Source organism: Corvus brachyrhynchos, unplaced genomic scaffold (genome assembly GCF_000691975.1).
Source record: "Corvus brachyrhynchos isolate BGI_N302 unplaced genomic scaffold, ASM69197v1 scaffold3, whole genome shotgun sequence".
NCBI classification, from domain to species: domain Eukaryota; kingdom Metazoa; phylum Chordata; class Aves; order Passeriformes; family Corvidae; genus Corvus; species Corvus brachyrhynchos.
Genome location: NW_008237619.1, coordinates 2,416,203 through 2,421,572, shown reverse-complemented (window position 1 = coordinate 2,421,572; position 5,370 = coordinate 2,416,203).

Here is a 5,370-nt window from a genome sequence, read left to right as displayed (position 1 = left end):
TCTGTTAAGGAAAAAAAAAAGAAAAAGAAAAAAATGCTTATTAGTTCCCTTTCTGCCTGGTTTTTAATAGTTAGTGCTCTCTGAGGTTTGAGGTATTTTTGGTTTGGTTTGTTTTCTTTGCAGCTGCAAGAGTTCGTCTAGGAACTTGGGTTTTTGTGGTGGTGTGTGTCAGTTCACAGCACGTGTGCACTGCTGCCGCCTACTTTTCACTTCTGAACTATGCAAAGACAATTATTCTGTATTAATTTATTTGCAAAGTGTTATCTTCCATATTTGTCTCACACTGCACTTGTATTTCAACCAGTAACCTCGTTCTTCAATTCAGTGATGATACTGTTTGACTTAAGAATAAAGACAAATTAAAGACACCTCAAAGACTCGTTATTTAAAGGAGGTAAAAGCCAAAAGCAACAACCACATGGTGCAGTGCAGAGGAGTTAAATATTTTCAATGGTCAATGTTTTATCTCTAACCCAGAGCCCTCTCTGAGTGACTCCCTGCTATAGTGTTTACAGTCTGTGTTACATGTTCAATTTAGTGTTTGTGTAAAGGTGCACCCAAAGTATTTTCCTAAAAAGAAGAAAATATTTATTATCCACAGAGTCTGATTCATGTAGTCCCTTCCAATTTAGCTCCGATTTTTCTTGACCTGGTGTGCTGGGTCATCTGCAGCCCACAAACTCGTGGATCGAGCTAAAATCAGTTTTATAGGGAAAGCAAAAGCTGTGTGGGAAAACAAAGCAAAATAAGGAATTAATTCACTATTTCCCATTGGCAGGCAGGCATTTAGCCACTTCCTGGAAAGCATGGCCTCAGCATGCTTGATGATTACTTGTCACCACAGTTACTCCCTTCCTCATCTTCCCTGAGCCTTTGCTGCTGACCATAACACAATATGTATGGGATATCCCTTTAGCCAGGTGGGGTCAGCTGTCCCAGCTGTGCCTCTCCCAGCTTCTTGCCCACTCCCAGCTGCGGGGACAGAATGAGAAAGAGAAAAGACCTTGGCACAGTGCAGGCAGTTTAGCAGTAGCCACTACTGGTGAGTTACCAACTTCTTTAGTCCCCAGTCCAAAGCACAGCACGCTACAGGCTCCATCCCAGCCAGACTCAGCACACCCAGCAGCAGGTGAGTCTCCAAGCTTGGGGAATTCTCCACTGTGAATGAACAGTCTGTCAGACAGAGGTGAGAACAGGCTTCATCTTGTGATAGTTGATACTATACCAAGCAAAGCACAAAGCAAGGCGCGTTTTAAATGCACATCAAGAAACAGAACAAAAGTAGCAGAATGCTTCTCACCTGAAAAATACCCACAGTTCAAATTCAAATAATTTGTTTGTTCACCTGTGAAGGGCTGTAGATGTGGCTGGTGGTTCATTTGGAGACAGGTTGCTGGGCTGTCAATAGAAGAAGTGGCTGACACAGTCACCTGGCCACCAAAGCTTGCCAGAGCATTCTCTGAGTACTTGACTTGCCAGTCAGCACAGCTGCCTTGGGGCTGTGCCCCACATACACTTGAGGGGTGCACACTATTTTCTCTGCAGGGTTTCCTTGCTATTGACTGTCTGCTGGCTTCTCTCACAAAGCCCATTCACTTCTTCCCCACAAGCAAGAGGGAAGGGAAACATGATAATTTAATTCTGTGGGCTCTTTGGTGTTTTTTCTTTTTAATTCATGACAGTCTTCCAAGAAAGCCTGAAAACGTAGTATCTAGACAGGTAGCAAACAAAGATTAATCTGTTCTGACAGCTCTCTGAGTGCCTACATCCATAGATGGGGTGATTTCTGTCTGGCTCTGAACCCAGTGACACGTGCTGACAGCTGGTTGTTTACTAAGTAGCCCTAGGGCCAGCCACACACAGGTTTGTGTGGCTTCAAAAATTTCTACCACTGAGTAAACTGAAGGGATGGTTCCTTCAGCTCATGGGAAGCTCTATCTTCCCTGTCAGGAGAAGAGAATAACATCTCCCCACTGCAGCCAAGCACTGCAGAGAAAGTGATGTGAAGGTCACATTATGTTGTTGGGGCTGAGTGAATCTATAGTAGCTGCCCTGAAAAGGTCCTGTCCCCACTTATACCTCCTCTACAGGGCATCTTGGCTCCTCCACTGTCCTACTGTCAAACAGGGGTTTGTGTTTACTACCTGTTCAGGGCTATTCTTCTGTTACTTAGGTAAATTAGTTCAGCAGAGGAGCAGATGACCACTCCAGATGGTGCCATCTCAGGTAGGGGAGCTCACCTTTCAGCTGTGGTAGGGCAGCAGCACAGTGAAAAGTATAGTACATAACTTCCCCCTAGCCATGACATTAAGTGTAGCATGAAGAAAATAGCAGGTTTTCTTACTAAAACCAAATCAGCTGGTTAAAGAAATCTGGGCTGATGGCAAGACAAATGCCTGGCAGCAGAAAGTTCACCTTGGTGAATGTGGACAGCAGCCACCTTCCTCTAATAGAAACTAGAAAGTCATAGCCACAGCAGGTGAAATGGCTGGATGGGAGGAGCTAGAAGAACTGCCTTGCAGGTAGGTAAGAGGCCTGAGAGGTCCCAGCCTGACCCTCTGCCCCACACCACTCCCACAGGGGACACAGCCTGCAGGATCCATCCTGAACTTGGTGACCTCAGCCTCCTCTCTCTGGCTGCAGAATTTTCATTCCATTTTCCATTCATATGTCCGCTCTGAAAACACAATTTTGAAAAGCTGCATGACAATTAAGTTCCATGGGTATGTTGCTCTCTCTGATGCTAACAGCCTCATTGAAGTTATAGAAAACCTTGTGTGCTTGCACATTAAAAAAGAAAAAAAAAAAGAGTAAAGAAAAGAAATGTAACCAACTATAGGGGAAAATAGCTAAGTGCTCCAGGAAAGAAAATCTATACCATGTAGCTCCAGACACAGGACTTGGTTGGTGTGGGAACAATGGCCAAAAATACTGATTCCCCAGGACCTTATTTCCTTATTCCCCAGCAACCCATCCCCAAGATCATAACATACTATTTCATTACCTTAATCCATCAAACTAATCTAGCTGTTAATGTCTGGCAGTTGATGCTGCAAAGTATACTGTATTCTGGGAGTCAGCTTTATCCTTTCATATCCCCGTATGATAGATACAGAAATATTAATGTTATTGTTAATTAAATGTTAATATGCTCTGGCCTACCAATATTCTTCTATTAAAATATCCTTATTACTAAGTTTACAAATATCCTAAGCTAAGAAGTAAATTGATATAGTACCATGCCAGTTGTAACCAAGTTAGCAGAAAACATCATCACTTCTCTTATATGAGCCATAAGCCACTGTAAATTTGCTTCTACTGCATCAAAAGCACTTATGCACATCTCCCAGAAGGCTAATTAATTTCTGTGACAACTTTCTGCATTGTTACTAGTTAAAAGCCTTGATATACATTAGAATAAATACATACAGGAGCTTTGAATACTGAGGGGCAGAGTGTGTGTTTGGGAGGAGGAGTTTATGTGTTTCCTCTCCTAGCTCTCTAATGCTTAGGGGAGGGTTTCTTCTGCAGATGATGAACAGCATCTCCCTGAAGGCTTTGGACTCAGTCTGACAGCAAGGACGAGCTAAGACAAGATCTCCCACATCCTGCTTATAATCCTGTTCGAAGTCTGGCTGTAACTTGATGAGCTATCCCAGCTTAAAAATAGAATAGAATAGAATAGAATAGAATAGAATAGAATAGAATAGAATAGAATAGAATAGAATAGAATGTTTTTGTGATAAAGTGCTTTAAATATCATAATACCATCCCCCTTCAACAGCTGTACCAGATAAGCCCCATCAGAGCAGGCTGTACCAGAAAAGCCTTGAACATTGTCACCCTTGAGCTTCAGTTTGCCATACTTGTAGACAAATAAATTATATTTATCTGCCTTTATAGAGGTTTTGAGACCGTGAGCTCATTATGCACAATTGCTAAATAACTTCTTAACATTAAGTTGGCATCTAATGGCCTTCTGAAAGGATGCTCAACAGCTGTGTGAGGGGGGGAAGAACTGCACACATGAGAATGGGATGGCCTTCTGAAAGGATGCTCAACAGCTGTGTGAGAGGGGAAGAACTGCACACATGAGAATGGGAAGCAAGTTTATCTCCATGTATAAGAGCAGAAAGAAAATACAGTGAACAAAAAGTCAGTATTAAGTTCAGCCAGTTCAATTAAGTTGGAGTTTGAGGACTGTCAGGCTAACATAACAAGATGTGTTTAAAATAAAAACCGATGAGGGTGAATGGCATGAAGAGGCTTCACTCTCCAGTAAATTAGTCCATACCATCACTTTCTAAGATGCCTGTGCTAAACAGCATCTCCCACACTCAGCAGGGATGAGAGGAGAAGGAAGGTGCTCCTGGCAGCAATGGGCACCAGCAGCCCTGTCCCTTTCACCTGGGAGCTGTCTGTGTGGGCTGTTCACAGGCATTCAGACCAAGCTGTCTTGTTTTCTGACTTCTTAGGCCAAAGCAGAGCCCGCAAGGAGCAAGGATAAGGACTCAGGACATAAGAGTTTCATTTCCATGTCTGTAATTGATTGCATTTGGCTCTGGCTGCATTGTTGTTACCTCCATTCCTCTAATGGGAAATACTAACAATAGTGATGGTTTGAACAGTTCAGACATTAATAGCGTCACTGATATGCTAATGTCTCCTGACTGAAAATAAGCTTTAAGTGTGTTGAGAAGGGAAGCGAGCACCTTTAGAGGACAGAAATTCAGCCATTTACTCTTAAGCCTGTTCTGTGACTGCCAGTGTAGTTCCTGAGCAAGGGAGTGAGGGGTTACCAAGGCTGCAGATAAGCCTGTGTACACAGACCTTCCTACAGCTATTTTGTCTTCCATAAACTTTAAAAGAAAGATAAAAGCTGATAGTTTTAATGCATGGATGAGCTACCAAAGGAAACAAAATGCAACACCCGAAATTTAAGGCTGTCACAAAACAGAGTAATAGGCAATTTTGTCAGCATGAGTTTTGCACACAGTATGCTCTTAGCTGGAAACAAACTGTTTTCCTCTTCCGTGGGGCTTGCTGTCCCGCAGAAAAGGCAGGCAAGAAGACACCACAAGCCACTAGCAGGAAAACACTCAGAGGCAGCCACTACTCCCCACCCTAACAAATCAATGTATCTATTTTAACTTTGCTGAGGTTGTTCTGCCCACATGAATCTCCGAAATAAAACCACCACAGTTCTGTGACTAAGGTTGAGCAGTACAAAACCATGAGATAAAATGGCACAGGGGGACAAAAAAAAATATTAACTGTTACTATAGAGGGAAAATGACCACCTCGGATGGAAGGAAGTTTTTCTGGTTTTACCTGCATTGTTTGTACTACCACACAGTGCATGCTGGTGTG